This window comes from Drosophila sechellia, unplaced genomic scaffold, assembly GCF_004382195.2.
Source record: "Drosophila sechellia strain sech25 unplaced genomic scaffold, ASM438219v1 U_15, whole genome shotgun sequence".
NCBI lineage: Eukaryota > Metazoa > Arthropoda > Insecta > Diptera > Drosophilidae > Drosophila > Drosophila sechellia.
The window spans coordinates 44,401-59,607 of record NW_022611089.1 but is presented as its reverse complement, the minus strand read 5'-3'; the positions used below and the strand labels follow the sequence as shown (position 1 = coordinate 59,607).

General features: G+C 38.7%; 1 non-coding gene and 1 pseudogene across 1 annotated transcript; both read left to right on the top strand.

Moving 5' to 3' along the window:
- Window positions 1-343: 343 nt before the first annotated feature.
- On the top strand, window positions 344-7,561 carry LOC116802512 (annotated as a pseudogene).
- A 5,315-nt stretch (window positions 7,562-12,876) lies between these two features.
- Window positions 12,877-14,871, top strand: LOC116802507. The gene has a single exon (XR_004362758.1). It is a non-coding gene; the product is annotated as a small subunit ribosomal RNA (ribosomal RNA).
- Window positions 14,872-15,207: the final 336 nt, after the last annotated feature.

The following is a 15,207-nucleotide window of genomic DNA, read 5'->3' as shown; positions in this document are numbered from 1 at the left end:
ATTATTGGATTAAATAATGATTTTATTCATAATATTAAAAAAGAAATGAAAAACATTATCTCACATTTGAATGTGAAAAACGAAGAGAAATATTTTCTTTTTCAATCAAATAATACTGAGAAATGTCTAGCATAAAAAATTGAAATATTTTTCATCTAGAATTGTCTCTTATTAATGATTCGGAAAAAGAAAAATCTTGGTTTTGTTATTATTCTTCGTTGGTTCGTTAAATGGATAAAAATGACTTTGCTTACAAGAACTATTGGAACTATTTATAACGAATTTAATTGATTGTTTTATCATTTATATATAAAGAATTTATGGCAAAATATAGTTATATATACAACCTCAACTCATATGGGACTACCCCCTGAATTTAAGCATATTAATTAGGGGAGGAAAAGAAACTAACAAGGATTTTCTTAGTAGCGGCGAGCGAAAAGAAAACAGTTCAGCACTAAGTCACTTTGTCTATATGGCAAATGTGAGATGCAGTGTATGGAGCGTCAATATTCTAGTATGAGAAATTAATGATTTAAGTCCTTCTTAAATGAGGCCATTTACCCATAGAGGGTGCCAGGCCCGTATAACGTTAATGATTGCTAGATGATGTTTCCAAAGAGTCGTGTTGCTTGATAGTGCAGCACTAAGTGGGTGGTAAACTCCATCTAAAACTAAATATAACCATGAGACCGATAGTAAACAAGTACCGTGAGGGAAAGTTGAAAAGAACTCTGAATAGAGAGTTAAACAGTACGTGAAACTGCTTAGAGGTTAAGCCCGATGAACCTGAATATCCGTTATGGAAAATTCATCATTAAAATTGTAATATTTAAATAATATTATTAAGAATAATGTGCATTTTTTCCATATAAGGACATTGTAATCTATTAGCATATCCCAAATTTATCATAAAATATAACTTATAGTTTATTCCAATTAAATTGCTTGCATTTTAACACAGAATAAATGTTATTAATTTGATAAAGTGCTGATAGATTTATATTATTACAGAGCGTTAATTTTTCGGAATTATATAATGGCATAATTATCATTGATTTTTGTGTTTATTATATGCTCTTGTATGATTAACAATGCGAAAGATTCAGGATACCTTCGGGACCCGTCTTGAAACACGGACCAAGGAGTCTAACATATGTGCAAGTTATTGGGATGTAAACCTAATAGCGTAATTAACTTGACTAATAATGGGATTAGTTTTTTAGCTATTTATAGCTAATTAACACAATCCCGGGGCGTTCTATATAGTTATGTATAATGTATATTTATATTATTTATGCCTCTAACTGGAACGTACCTTGAGCATATATGCTGTGACCCGAAAGATGGTGAACTATACTTGATCAGGTTGAAGTCAGGGGAAACCCTGATGGAAGACCGAAACAGTTCTGACGTGCAAATCGATTGTCAGAATTGAGTATAGGGGCGAAAGACCAATCGAACCATCTAGTAGCTGGTTCCTTCCGAAGTTTCCCTCAGGATAGCTGGTGCATTTTAATATTATATAAAATAATCTTATCTGGTAAAGCGAATGATTAGAGGCCTTAGGGTCGAAACGATCTTAACCTATTCTCAAACTTTAAATGGGTAAGAACCTTAACTTTCTTGATATGAAGTTCAAGGTTATGATATAATGTGCCCAGTGGGCCACTTTTGGTAAGCAGAACTGGCGCTGTGGGATGAACCAAACGTAATGTTACGGTGCCCAAATTAACAACTCATGCAGATACCATGAAAGGCGTTGGTTGCTTAAAACAGCAGGACGGTGATCATGGAAGTCGAAATCCGCTAAGGAGTGTGTAACAACTCACCTGCCGAAGCAACTAGCCCTTAAAATGGATGGCGCTTAAGTTGTATACCTATACATTACCGCTAAAGTAGATGATTTATATTACTTGTGATATAAATTTTGAAACTTTAGTGAGTAGGAAGGTACAATGGTATGCGTAGAAGTGTTTGGCGTAAGCCTGCATGGAGCTGCCATTGGTACAGATCTTGGTGGTAGTAGCAAATAATCGAATGAGACCTTGGAGGACTGAAGTGGAGAAGGGTTTCGTGTGAACAGTGGTTGATCACGAGTTAGTCGGTCCTAAGTTCAAGGCGAAAGCCGAAAATTTTCAAGTAAAACAAAAATGCCTAACTATATAAACAAAGCGAATATAATACACTTGAATAATTTTGAACGAAAGGGAATACGGTTCCAATTCCGTAACCTGTTGAGTATCCGTTTGTTATTAAATATGGGCCTCGTGCTCATCCTGGCAACAGGAACGACCATAAAGAAGCCGTCGAGAGATATCGGAAGAGTTTTCTTTTCTGTTTTATAGCCGTACTACCATGGAAGTCTTTCGCAGAGAGATATGGTAGATGGGCTAGAAGAGCATGACATATACTGTTGTGTCGATATTTTCTCCTCGGACCTTGAAAATTTATGGTGGGGACACGCAAACTTCTCAACAGGCCGTACCAATATCCGCAGCTGGTCTCCAAGGTGAAGAGTCTCTAGTCGATAGAATAATGTAGGTAAGGGAAGTCGGCAAATTAGATCCGTAACTTCGGGATAAGGATTGGCTCTGAAGATTGAGATAGTCGGGCTTGATTGGGAAACAATAACATGGTTTATGTGCTCGTTCTGGGTAAATAGAGTTTCTAGCATTTATGTTAGTTACTTGTTCCCCGGATAGTTTAGTTACGTAGCCAATTGTGGAACTTTCTTGCTAAAATTTTTAAGAATACTATTTGGGTTAAACCAATTAGTTCTTATCAATTATAACGATTATCAATTAACAATCAATTCAGAACTGGCACGGACTTGGGGAATCCGACTGTCTAATTAAAACAAAGCATTGTGATGGCCCTAGCGGGTGTTGACACAATGTGATTTCTGCCCAGTGCTCTGAATGTCAAAGTGAAGAAATTCAAGTAAGCGCGGGGTCAACGGGCGGGAGTAACTATGACTCTCTTAAGGTAGCCAAATGCCTCGTCATCTAATTAGTGACGCGCATGAATGGATAAAGATTAACGATGTATTCCTACTGATCTCCGTACATCGGAATGGACTGCTAGACAATGACTGGGATGTCTAGCAACTCTCTCGTCATGCCGAGGGCAAGCTAACTACAGACGGGGTGAGCTGCTGTCAGAGTGGATGCTGGAGGCAAGAGTCGCCGCCCTAAACCAGTCAACAGAGGTGTACACGTTCGATAATTACAGAGCTACAAGCGATATCGACGTGACAATCGTCAATGAGGCAGCATCTATGTGGGCCACATATGAGTGGAGAGTGGACGAGTGGGAATTGAGTGACCACAACATCATTACTGTTGTGGCCGAACCAACTACCGCGCGCGCAGTTGAGAGCATAGCTCCTGTGCCGTCCTGGAACTTCTCCAATGCACGTTGGCGATTGTTCAAGGAGGAAATGGTGAGTAGAGCAGCCGAACTTCCGGAAAACTTCTCAGAGTCGCCGTTGGACCAGCAAGTTTCGACCCTGCGCAGTATAGTACATAATGTATGTGATATTGCGCTGGGAAGAAAGTCCATCCGATTGCCCAGCAGGAGAGCACGTTGGTGGACTGCCGACCTCTGTGATGCAAGGCGCGAAGTCCGGAGACTTCGTCGCCTACTTCAAAATGGAAGGCGTCATGATGATGATGCCGCAATAGAGCGTGTATTGGTCGACCTGAGGCGGGCCTCAGCCAACTACAAGAAGCTCATTTGGAGGGCGAAAATGGATGAGTGGAAACGCTTCGTGGGAGATCATGCCGACGACCCATGGGGCGCGTCTATAAGATTTGCCGAGGCCGCAGGAAGTGCACGGAGATTGGGTGCCTCCGCGTGAATGGCGAGATGATCACCGATTGGGGTGACTGTGCACGAGTGCTCCTCCGCAATTTCTTCCCAGTTGCGGAGTCCGAAGCACCGACTGCCATCGCGGAGGAAGTCCCACCGGCCCTCGAAGTATTCGAGGTTGATGCATGTGTTGCCCGGTTGAAGAGCAGGCGCTCTCCCGGCTTGGACGGCATTAATGGCACTATCTGCAAGGCAGTCTGGCGCGCCATACCCGAGCACCTTGCATCGTTGTTTTCCCGATGCATCCGATTAGGATACTTTCCCGCTGAGTGGAAGTGCCCACGAGTTGTCTCGCTGCTCAAAGGGCCAGATAAGGACAAATGTGAGCCCTCCTCATATAGAGGAATATGCTTGCTACCAGTCTTTGGTAAGGTGCTCGAGGCCATCATGGTGAATCGTGTGAGAGAAGTTCTTCCGGAAGGCTGCAGATGGCAATTTGGATTTCGCCAAGGACGATGTGTGGAGGATGCTTGGAGGCACGTGAAGAGCAGTGTTTGTGCCAGCCCGGCGCAATACGTGCTCGGCACATTCGTGGACTTCAAAGGAGCATTCGACAACGTCGAATGGAGTGCTGCACTCCGCCGACTAGCCGACTTGGGATGCCGGGAGATGGGCTTGTGGCAGAGCTTTTTCTCCGGCCGAAGAGCAGTGATCCGAAGCAGTTCCGGTACTGTGGATGTACCGGTAACTAGAGGCTGCCCGCAGGGGTCAATCAGTGGCCCATTTATCTGGGACATACTGATGGATGTACTGCTTCAGCGTCTCCAGCCGTATTGCCAGCTGAGTGCATACGCGGATGACTTGCTGCTTCTCGTCGAGGGAAATTCCCGAGCTGAGCTAGAGGAAAAAGGTGCAGAGCTGATGTCCATCGTAGAAGCGTGGGGAGCGGAAGTTGGCGTTACCGTCTCGACCAGCAAGACGGTAATAATGCTGCTGAAAGGTGCCTTGAGACGTGCGCCTACGGTGAGGTTTGCTGGAGCGAACCTTCCGTATGTGCGTAGCTGTCGGTACCTTGGCATCACGGTCAGTGAAGGAATGAAATTCCTCACGCACATAGCTTCGCTTCGCCAGCGGATGACCGGAGTCGTTGGAGCATTGGCGCGTGTGCTTCGAGCCGACTGGGGCTTCAGTCCTCGAGCCAGGCGGACCATATATGACGGACTCATGGCACCTTGTGTGCTGTTTGGTGCCCCGGTATGGTATGACACCGCCGAACAGGTAGCCGCCCGGAGACGACTAGCCTCCTGCCAGAGGCTAATCCTGCTTGGATGCCTTTCGGTATGCCGAACAGTGTCCACAGTGGCACTGCAGGTACTTGGCGGAGCTCCCCGCTTGACTTGGCTGCTAAGTTTTTAGCGGTCAAGTACAAGCTGAAGCGTGGATACCGCTGGAGGAGAACGACTGGCTATACGGCGAGGACACTACGTGTCTAAGCTGGAAGCAGAGGAAGACTCGCCTAGAGGAGTGCTTGCTGCAGAATTGGCAAAACAGATGGGATGACGACAGCGAACCAGGACGGGTGACGCACAAGTTCATCCCATACGTCACTCTCGCCTATCGAGATCCAAGCTTTGGATTCTCGATGAGGACGTCTTTCCTGCTGACAGGTCACGGGTCGTTTAACGCATTTTGCAAGGGAGAGCCCTCAGCGATACCACTGCTTGCGCTTGTGGTGATCCATATGAGGACTGGATGCACATATTGTGCGCTTGTCCTCTATATGCAGATTTGCGAACCTCGATGGACTTGGAGTGCAGCGCCTTGGCGAAAACTGGACCTTCAATAGAATCCTGGAAGATCAGCAGAGGATTCAACGGCTGGCAGCGTTTGCGGACGAGGTGTTCCGTAGGAGGAGGGGTATTTAGCCCAAAACTTCGCCGTGTGGTTAGCGGGCGAGAATACTTCCACAGCCCGCTATTGCTTGTCGTAAGAGGCGACTAATATAGCGACTGGTTCCTCTAACCATGCTTGTCGGAGCAAAAGGAGGAGGCCCACCGAGCCTCTCTTTCGGTACCACGGGTTGTGCTGCTCCAAGACAGCACATTGAGGTAGGCCCCCTGGTGGGAGTATCGTGGTGGCTGTGGTTGATACCCATATCGCGGGTAGAGCCTTCGTGTTCGACGTTTGAGTTACGGTGCTAGTTGCGCAAAACTCGGGTGCTGTGACCCAGAGATCAGTAGAGATTTTAGGTAGATCTCGCTCCTCAGCAAGGGGGAGTGCTTGCCCGGCAAGCAAGTACTCGAATTGCTACCGGGGTGGTCGCTATGTACATAGCTATAGCTTCCAGTCCGGGACGTTTGTCTGGCGTATCCAGACTCATGCACCATGTTGATACATGCACCACTTGTGGGTGTTCAGGGTGTCGTGGTTGTAATCCCTTCAGTGTGGAACACGCCACGTAAAACAAGTTCGGAGAGGTCCGAAAGTCACTGTCCCTATCTACTATCTAGCGAAACCACAGCCAAGGGAACGGGCTTGGAATAATTAGCGGGGAAAGAAGACCCTTTTGAGCTTGACTCTAATCTGGCAGTGTAAGGAGACATAAGAGGTGTAGAATAAGTGGGAGATATTAGACCTCGGTTTGGTATCGTCAATGAAATACCACTACTCTTATTGTTTCCTTACTTACTTGATTAAATGGAACGTGTATCATTTCCTAGCCATTATACGGATATATTTATTATATCTTATGGTATTGGGTTTTGATGCAAGCTTCTTGATCAAAGTATCACGAGTTTGTTATATAATCGCAAACAAATTCTTTAATAAAACGATGCATTTATGTATTTTTGATTTGAAAATTTGGTATAACTCCAATTACTCAGGTATGATCCAATTCAAGGACATTGCCAGGTAGGGAGTTTGACTGGGGCGGTACATCTCTCAAATAATAACGGAGGTGTCCCAAGGCCAGCTCAGTGCGGACAGAAACCACACATAGAGCAAAAGGGCAAATGCTGACTTGATCTCGGTGTTCAGTACACACAGGGACAGCAAAAGCTCGGCCTATCGATCCTTTTGGTTTAAAGAGTTTTTAACAAGAGGTGTCAGAAAAGTTACCATAGGGATAACTGGCTTGTGGCGGCCAAGCGTTCATAGCGACGTCGCTTTTTGATCCTTCGATGTCGGCTCTTCCTATCATTGTGAAGCAAAATTCACCAAGCGTTGGATTGTTCACCCATGCAAGGGAACGTGAGCTGGGTTTAGACCGTCGTGAGACAGGTTAGTTTTACCCTACTAATGACAAAACGTTGTTGCGACAGCATTCCTGCGTAGTACGAGAGGAACCGCAGGTACGGACCAATGGCACAATACTTGTTCGAGCGAACAGTGGTATGACGCTACGTCCGTTGGATTATGCCTGAACGCCTCTAAGGTCGTATCCGTGCTGGACTGCAATGATAAATAAGGGGCAATTTGCATTGTATGGCTTCTAAACCATTTAAAGTTTATAATTTATTTTATAAACGACAATGGATGTGATGCCAATGTAATTTGTAACATAGTAAATTAGGAGGATCTTCGATCACCTGATGCCGCGCTAGTTACATATAAAAGCATTATTTAATACAATGACAAAGCCTAGAATCAATTGTAAACGACTTTTGTAACAGGCAAGGTGTTGTAAGTGGTTGAGCAGCTGCCATACTGCGATCCACTGAAGCTTATCCTTTGCTTGATGATTCGATAAATAAATGATTTTTTCCTGTAGCCAAACACCTCGTCATCAATTTAGTGACGCATATGATATTGTCCCTATCATATAATTAATATAAAGACTTTAATGGATTGTGTCAAGTTGCCAAACACCTCGTCATCAATTTAGTGACGCATATGATATTGTCCCTATCATATAATTAATATAAAGACTTTAATGAATTGTGTCAAGTTGCCAAACACCTCGTCATCAATTTAGTGACGCATATGATATTGTCCTATCATATAATTTTTGATATAAAGACTTTAAAGAATTGTATCAAGTTGCCAAACACCTCGTCATCAATTTAGTGACGCATATGATATTGTCCCTATCATATAATTAATATACAGACTTTAATGAATTGTGTCAAGTTGCCAAACACCTCGTCATCAATTTAGTGACGCATATGATATTGTCCTTATCATATAATTTTTGATATAAAGACTTTAAAGAATTGAATCAAGTTGCCAAACACCTCGTCATCAATTTAGTGACGCATATGATATTGTCCCTATCATATAATTAATATAAAGACTTTAATGATTGTGTCAAGTTGCCAAACACCTCGTCATCAATTTAGTGACGCATATGATATTGTCCCTATCATATAATTAATATAAAGACTTTAATGAATTGTGTCAAGTTGCCAAACACCTCGTCATCAATTTAGTGACGCATATGATATTGTCCTTATCATATAATTTTGATATAAAGACTTTAAAGAATTGAATCAAGTTAAACCGTATAATTTATGACGCATATGATATGTTATCATATAATTAATATAAAATTTAATATTGTTCAAGTTGCCAAACACCTCGTCATCAATTTAGTGACGCATATGATATTGTCCCTATCATATAATTAATATAAAGACTTTAATGAATTGTGTCAAGTTGCCAAACACCTCGTCATCAATTTAGTGACGCATATGATATTGTCCTTATCATATAATTTTTGATATAAAGACTTTAAAGAATTGTATCAAGTTGCCAAACACCTCGTCATCAATTTAGTGACGCATATGATATTGTCCCTATCATATAATTAATATAAAGACTTTAATGGATTGTGTCAAGTTGCCAAACACCTCGTCATCAATTTAGTGACGCATATGATATTGTCCTTATCATATAATTTTTGATATAAAGACTTTAAAGAATTGTATCAAGTTGCCAAACACCTCGTCATCAATTTAGTGACGCATATGATATTGTCCCTATCATATAATTAATATACAGACTTTAATGAATTGTGTCAAGTTGCCAAACACCTCGTCATCAATTTAGTGACGCATATGATATTGTCCTATCATATAATTTTTGATATAAAGACTTTAAAGAATTGTATCAAGTTGCCAAACACCTCGTCATCAATTTAGTGACGCATATGATATTGTCCCTATCATATAATTAATATAAAGACTTTAATGGATTGTGTCAAGTTGCCAAACACCTCGTCATCAATTTAGTGACGCATATGATATTGTCCTTATTATATAATTTTTGATATAAAGACTTTAAAGAATTGTATCAAGTTGCCAAACACCTCGTCATCAATTTAGTGACGCATATGATATTGTCCCTATCATATAATTAATATACAGACTCTAATGAATTGTGTCAAGTTGCCAAACACCTCGTCATCAATTTAGTGACGCATATGATATTGTCCCTATCATATAATTTTTGATATAAAGACTTTAAAGAATTGTATCAAGTTGCCAAACACCTCGTCATCAATTTAGTGACGCATATGATATTGTCCCTTTCATATAATTAATATAAAGACTTTAATGGATTGTGTCAAGTTGCCAAACACCTCGTCATCAACTACTATATTATGGTTGCGCCGACCTCTCATATTGTATTCTCTTATGTGTTCATAGGATTTTGACAATTATACGAGTAAATTAAATAATATACATATGAAAATGATTAATTATTATATGTATAAGGGAAAAAATGATGAAATATTCCCATATTATCTTAGTATTATAGAGGAAAGACCGTTGCCGACCTCTGATATTGTTCAAACTTATGTATTTATATGATTTTGGCAATTATATGAGTAAATTAAAAAATATACATATGAAAATGGTTAATTATTATATGTATATGGGAAAAAATGCTAAGATATTCCCATATTCTCTTAGTATTATAGAGAAAAGCCATTTAAGTGAGAGGGTATAGTAGTGTAAACGACCGGAATTACGACAGAGGGTTCAAAAACTACTATAGGTAGGCAGTGGTTGCCGACCTCTCATATTGTTCAAAACTTATGTATTCATATGATTTTGGCAATTGTATGAGTAAATTAAATAATATACATATGAAAATGATTAATTATTATATGTATAAGGGAAAAAATGCTGAAATATTCCCACATTCTCTTAGTATTATAGAGAAAATCCATTATAGTGAGAGGGTATAGTAGTGTAAACGACCGGAATTACGACAGAGGGTTCAAAAACTACTATAGGTAGGCAGTGGTTGCCGACCTCTCATATTGTTCAAAACTTATGTATTCATATGAATTTGGCAATTATATGAGTAAATTAAATAATATACATATGAAAATGATTAATTATTATATGTATAAGGGAAAAAATGCTGAAATATTCCCACATTCTCTTAGTATTATAGAGAAAATCCATTATAGTGAGAGGGTATAGTAGTGTAAACGACCGGAATTACGACAGAGGGTTCAAAAACTACTATAGGTAGGCAGTGGTTGCCGACCTCTCATATTGTTCAAAACTTATGTATTCATATGATTTTGGCAATTATATGATTAAATTAAATAATATACATATGAAAATGGTTAATTATTATATGTATATGGGAAAAAATGCAGAGATATTCCCATATTCTCTTAGTATTATAGAGAAAAGCCATTTAAGTGAGAGGGTATAGTAGTGTAAACGACCGGAATTACGACAGAGGGTTCAAAAACTACTATAGGTAGGCAGTGGTTGCCGACCTCTCATATTGTTCAAAACTTATGTATTCATATGATTTTGGCAATTGTATGAGTAAATTAAATAATATACATACGAAAATGATTAATTATTATATGTATATGGGAAAAAATGCAGAGATATTCCCATATTCTCTTAGTATTATAGAGAAAAGCCATTTAAGTGAGAGGGTATAGTAGTGTAAACCACCGGAATTACGACAGAGGGTTCAAAAACTACTATAGGTAGGCAGTGGTTGCCGACCTCTCATATTGTTCAAAACTTATGTATTCATATGATTTTGGCAATTGTATGAGTAAATTAAATAATATACATATGAAAATGATTAATTATTATATGTATAAGGGAAAAAATGCTGAAATATTCCCACATTCTCTTAGTATTATAGAGAAAATCCATTATAGTGAGAGGGTATAGTAGTGTAAACGACCGGAATTACGACAGAGGGTTCAAAAACTACTATAGGTAGGCAGTGGTTGCCGACCTCTCATATTGTTCAAAACTTATGTATTCATATGATTTTGGCAATTATATGATTAAATTAAATAATATACATATGAAAATGGTTAATTATTATATGTATATGGGAAAAAATGCTGAGATATTCCCATATTCTCTTAGTATTATAGAGAAAAGCCATTTAAGTGAGAGGGTATAGTAGTGTAAACGACCGGAATTACGACAGAGGGTTCAAAAACTACTATAGGTAGGCAGTGGTTGCCGACCTCTCATATTGTTCAAAACTTATGTATTCATATGATTTTGGCAATTGTATGAGTAAATTAAATAATATACATATGAAAATGATTAATTATTATATGTATAAGGGAAAAAATGCTGAAATATTCCCACATTCTCTTAGTATTATAGAGAAAATCCATTATAGTGAGAGGGTATAGTAGTGTAAACGACCGGAATTACGACAGAGGGTTCAAAAACTACTATAGGTAGGCAGTGGTTGCCGACCTCTCATATTGTTCAAAACTTATGTATTCATATGATTTTGGCAATTATATGATTAAATTAAATAATATACATATGAAAATGGTTAATTATTATATGTATATGGGAAAAAATGCTGAGATATTCCCATATTCTCTTAGTATTATAGAGAAAAGCCATTATAGTGAGAGGGTATAGTAGTGTAAACGACCGGAATTACGACAGAGGGTTCAAAAACTACTATAGGTAGGCAGTGGTTGCCGACCTCTCATATTGTTCAAAACTTATGTATTCATATGAATTTGGCAATTATATGAGTAAATTAAATAATAAACATATAAAAATTAATATTTATTATATGTATAAAAAAAAAAATAATCATATTATATATGAATAATGGAAAAAAAATGAAATGTTCCTATAATCTCTTAATATATAAGAGAATAGACCGTATGTTGGGTGGCAAACGGAATTGAAAATACCCGCTTTGAGGACAGCGGGTTCAAAAACTACTATAGGTAGGCAGTGGTTGCCGACCTCCCGCATTATTCGAAATATTTATTTCGGATTATGTTTATATTGGTTACATAAAATAAAGTATATTATTATCCGTACAAATTTGTTTCTCAGTTCTATAGAACACGGGACTTGGCTCCGCGGATAATAGGAATATACGCTTTTTAGATAATATCGTTGAAACAAAAGTCAAGTTTCTATTATATATAGAATAACAAATCGTTTCCATATATTATCGTTAATTTTTGGAGGCAGGCAAATATTAATTTATTACCTGCCGTATAGTTGGATTATTATATCGTTACGGTATAATACAAATATGGATTCTTATGAAAGAAATATAAAATTATATATTAAATGTGGAAATATTATCATATGCGCTTGGTTTTATGTTATATATTACCAGAGAGATATATGAAAAGAGATAAATTTTAAATTTATCTTCAAAATGCAAATGATTTAACTTAATATTTATATTGGTTAAACAAAAATTGTACATGTGTGGATACAATAATTATGTATGTTGGAAATAAAATGATATTTTATAATGAAATATGTATATATAAAAAGATAAAATTATAGAAACATATATATTACAATAATTATATGAAATTCTTGTTATATTGGTAAAACAAGTATAAATTAAAAATGAAAATATGGATTACGAATGCTATATAAAAATGGCCGTAATCGAATAGATTTTTTACTTATATTTATATATTTAAAATTTTACCCAAAGGCGAAATATTGAATTTTATTCAATATAATAAAAATCATGGAATTATATAAAGTGAAAAATCTATATATCTATTATATTGCTTATTTCGATTCAAAAAATATGAATGGAATATGAAGGAAAAACATTATTCTGGTTGATCCTGCCAGTAGTTATATGCTTGTCTCAAAGATTAAGCCATGCATGTCTAAGTACACACGAATTAAAAGTGAAACCGCAAAAGGCTCATTATATCAGTTATGGTTCCTTAGATCGTTAACAGTTACTTGGATAACTGTGGTAATTCTAGAGCTAATACATGCAATTAAAACATGAACCTTATGGGACATGTGCTTTTATTAGGCTAAAACCAAGCGATCGCAAGATCGTTATATTGGTTGAACTCTAGATAACATGCAGATCGTATGGTCTTGTACCGACGACAGATCTTTCAAATGTCTGCCCTATCAACTTTTGATGGTAGTATCTAGGACTACCATGGTTGCAACGGGTAACGGGGAATCAGGGTTCGATTCCGGAGAGGGAGCCTGAGAAACGGCTACCACATCTAAGGAAGGCAGCAGGCGCGTAAATTACCCACTCCCAGCTCGGGGAGGTAGTGACGAAAAATAACAATACAGGACTCATATCCGAGGCCCTGTAATTGGAATGAGTACACTTTAAATCCTTTAACAAGGACCAATTGGAGGGCAAGTCTGGTGCCAGCAGCCGCGGTAATTCCAGCTCCAATAGCGTATATTAAAGTTGTTGCGGTTAAAACGTTCGTAGTTGAACTTGTGCTTCATACGGGTAGTACAACTTACAATTGTGGTTAGTACTATACCTTTATGTATGTAAGCGTATTACCGGTGGAGTTCTTATATGTGATTAAATACTTGTATTTTTTCATATGTTCCTCCTATTTAAAAACCTGCACTAGTGCTCTTAAACGAGTGTTATTGTGGGCCGGTACTATTACTTTGAACAAATTAGAGTGCTTAAAGCAGGCTTCAAATGCCTGAATATTCTGTGCATGGGATAATGAAATAAGACCTCTGTTCTGCTTTCATTGGTTTTCAGATCAAGAGGTAATGATTAATAGAAGCAGTTTGGGGGCATTAGTATTACGACGCGAGAGGTGAAATTCTTGGACCGTCGTAAGACTAACTTAAGCGAAAGCATTTGCCAAAGATGTTTTCATTAATCAAGAACGAAAGTTAGAGGTTCGAAGGCGATCAGATACCGCCCTAGTTCTAACCATAAACGATGCCAGCTAGCAATTGGGTGTAGCTACTTTTATGGCTCTCTCAGTCGCTTCCCGGGAAACCAAAGCTTTTGGGCTCCGGGGGAAGTATGGTTGCAAAGCTGAAACTTAAAGGAATTGACGGAAGGGCACCACCAGGAGTGGAGCCTGCGGCTTAATTTGACTCAACACGGGAAAACTTACCAGGTCCGAACATAAGTGTGTAAGACAGATTGATAGCTCTTTCTCGAATCTATGGGTGGTGGTGCATGGCCGTTCTTAGTTCGTGGAGTGATTTGTCTGGTTAATTCCGATAACGAACGAGACTCAAATATATTAAATAGATATCTTCAGGATTATGGTGCTGAAGCTTATGTAGCCTTCATTCATGGTGGCAGTAAAATGTTTATTGTGTTTGAATGTGTTTATGTAAGTGGAGCCGTACCTGTTGGTTTGTCCCATTATAAGGACACTAGCTTCTTAAATGGACAAATTGCGTCTAGCAATAATGAGATTGAGCAATAACAGGTCTGTGATGCCCTTAGATGTCCTGGGCTGCACGCGCGCTACAATGAAAGTATCAACGTGTATTTCCTAGACCGAGAGGTCCGGGTAAACCGCTGAACCACTTTCATGCTTGGGATTGTGAACTGAAACTGTTCACATGAACTTGGAATTCCCAGTAAGTGTGAGTCATTAACTCGCATTGATTACGTCCCTGCCCTTTGTACACACCGCCCGTCGCTACTACCGATTGAATTATTTAGTGAGGTCTCCGGACGTGATCACTGTGACGCCTTGCGTGTTACGGTTGTTTCGCAAAAGTTGACCGAACTTGATTATTTAGAGGAAGTAAAAGTCGTAACAAGGTTTCCGTAGGTGAACCTGCGGAAGGATCATTATTGTATAATATCCTTATCGTTAATAAATATTTGTTATAATACAAATAAATACAATTTACCAAAATAAAAATATTACAAAATGATTCCACGGAATCAAAAGTTAAAGTCAAAATAAAATGAAGATGGCTTTTATTTTATATGTGGGGCTTGGCAACCTCATAAAAAGACTTTAACATTATTAATGTTGCTGTGCGTATTTGTGGCAGTACTTACTACAACAACGGCGTTTCCTATAAAAACAAATTCTCGAAAATGGAAATCGAAGAAACTAAACTAAATTCGAAAGTAGAAGTCGAATTAAAATAAAAATAATTTTGAATGTGTGGTAATCAAAAT